General features: G+C 50.8%; 1 pseudogene; it reads right to left on the reverse strand.

Annotated features, from left to right (window-relative positions):
* Positions 1–1099: 1099 nt before the first annotated feature.
* On the reverse strand, positions 1100–1156 carry LOC137365917 (U4 spliceosomal RNA; annotated as a pseudogene).
* Between the last annotated feature and the right edge of the window lie 1450 nt (positions 1157–2606).

Raw genomic sequence — 2606 nt, forward strand, 5'->3', positions numbered from 1 at the left:
TTCCCCGTCCAGTGAAGAGGAGTTGTTGCAGTCTGATTCAGAAGAGAGCCTCCTCTTGCCACTGGTTTGGGTGGTGGCTTTGGGATGTTTTTTCTTTGTGGTTTTCCTCTGGACCACTTGCCACTGACCTGTTTGTCCATCTGCTGCCTCCTCCTCCATTGATTCTGTCTGTGGAGGAGGGGTTTCCGGGCGCTGGATAGGTGCTGGGTCGTTGGTTTCAGCTGCCTCCCCTTCCTTCTCAGGCTGAAGTTCCTCACTGCGGAGAAGGTTGCTGGTCTCCTTTCGGACAGCGGACGCCTTCGTCGAACCTTCGCCCGGCCATTCCTTGGACCTTGCCGCCTGAGCATAGCTGAGACAACGTTTGGGGCAGGTCTTGTAGAGATGGCCTGCCGCACCGCACAAGTTGCAACACTTCGTCTGCTTACAGTCCTTGGTCTGATGGCCTTCCTCCTTGCAGTTCTTGCAAACAACCGTGCTGCAGTTGGCTGCCATGTGACCAGATTTGCCACAGGTGCGGCAAACTCTGGGCTGCCCAGCGTAGACCAAGAAGCCTCGACTTCCCCCGATAGCAAAGCTGGAGGGAGGGTGGATGATGGCTCCACTGGGATCTACCTTCAAGGTCACCTTGACCTGCCGCTTGCTGGTCCAGATCCCAAAGGGGTCCTTGACATCAGTGCTGCTGCCGGCCACCTCGACGTACCTGGCGAGAAAGGTGAGTACATCCACCACCGGAACATGGGGGTTGTAGAGGTGAATTGTCACCACCCGGTCCCGTTGTGACGGAAGCGTGAAGAGCGGCTCCGCTGTGAGGATCGACAGTGGAGCCCGGTCCCCTTTCTCCTTGAACGCCTTCAGGAACTTGATGCATCCCGCCACGTTCCGGAACGTCACTTCGAAGTATCCACTGCTGGGGAAATCCTGCAGGCAGAAGACGTCCGTCGCTTGAAATCCGCAGCAATCGAAGAGAATTTTCTTGATGAAGAAGGTGCGATCGACCGGTGCATCTCCTTCCTTGTCCGTCACGAACACCCGAACTGTGTTGCGCACTCCCTGGCCCGAAGCTCGAAAATTGGTTATAGCCATTTTACTCAAAGCTTCCCCATAATCACGCTTCGGTTAAACCTCATTAGCTACGATATTGCCACTGCGCAAAACTCAAATCCCCTACTATTACTGCTCTATTGTTCTTGCACTTCTCAGAGATTTGCCTACATATCTGCTGTTCTATCTCCCACTGACTGTTTGGGGGTCCATAGTACACTCAGTGTACTATGATTGCCACTTTTTTTGTTCCTTAGCTCGATCCATATAGTCTCATCTGATAAACCTTACAACATATCATCCCTCCTCACAGCTGTAATAGTTTCTTTGGCCAAAATTGCCACTCCCCCTCCTTTCTTATCCCCCTCCCTATCGCGTCTGAAAACCCTGTAAACAGGAACATTGAGCTGCTATTCCTGTCCCTCCTTCAGCCATGTTTCTGTAATAGCTATGATATCATACTGCCATGTGTCTCTCCGTGCCTTCAGCTCATCTGCTTTATTTGCTCTACTCCTTGCATTAAAATAGATACCCTTGAGCACTGCCAAACTTTTTTTTTTTAATTTTCTAACCTTTGTTTCCTCTGTCTTCCAGACATTAATTTTCTGCCTTCCATTTTCATTTCAGCTTTTGTCCCATCTGAGTCTACCCTCAGGTCCCCATCCCCCTGCCAAACTAGTTTAAACCCTCTCCAACAGCACTGACAAAATGTCCCGCAAGGAACTCAGTCCCAGCTCTGTTCAGGTGCAACCCATCCGATCTGTCCCAAGAATCTGAAGCCCTCCCTCCTGCACCATCTTTCCAGCCACACATTCATCTGTGTTACCCTTCTATTCCTGTACTCATTTGCACGTGGCACTGGGAATAATCTGGAGATTACTACTTTTGATGGCAAGTTTGCTGATTTCTTACCGAGCTGCCTAAGTTCTGACTGCAGGACAACATCCTTCTTTCTAACTATGTCGATGGGTCCAATGTGGACCACAACTGCTGGCTGTTCATCCTCCCCCTTCAGGATGCTCTGTAGATGCTCAATGACATCCTTGACCCTGGCACCAGGAAGGCAACACTCCATTCCTGGATTCACATCTGCGGCCACAGGAATGCCTCATTTTTCCTTGACTATTGAGTCGCCTATCACTATGGCTTTTCCAGTCTTCCCTGTACTCCCCTTTACAGCTGAGACACCCATGGTGCCATGGACTTGGTTCTGACTGCTCTCCCCAGGGAAGCATCATTGTCCTCCATATTCAGAACTGAATACCAGTTGGAGAGTGAGATGCACTCAGTGTCCTGCAGTACCTGCCTGATTCTTTTTGACTGCTTGGTGGTCACCCATTCCCTCTCTCCCTGCTTACTGTTAAGCTGTGGGGTGACTACATCTATGAACATGCTATCCATGCAGCTCTCATCCTTTCAAGTGAACCGCAGTGTCGCCAGCTGCTGCATAAGTTCCAAAACCCAGAGCTCAAGCTGCCGCAATTGACCACACTTCCTGCACAAATGGTTCTCCAGGATACGGGAAGGATCCTGGAGCTCCCACATAGCACAGGAGGTGCACTCTC

This window comes from Heterodontus francisci, unplaced genomic scaffold (assembly GCF_036365525.1).
Source record: "Heterodontus francisci isolate sHetFra1 unplaced genomic scaffold, sHetFra1.hap1 HAP1_SCAFFOLD_58, whole genome shotgun sequence".
Lineage (NCBI taxonomy): Eukaryota > Metazoa > Chordata > Chondrichthyes > Heterodontiformes > Heterodontidae > Heterodontus > Heterodontus francisci.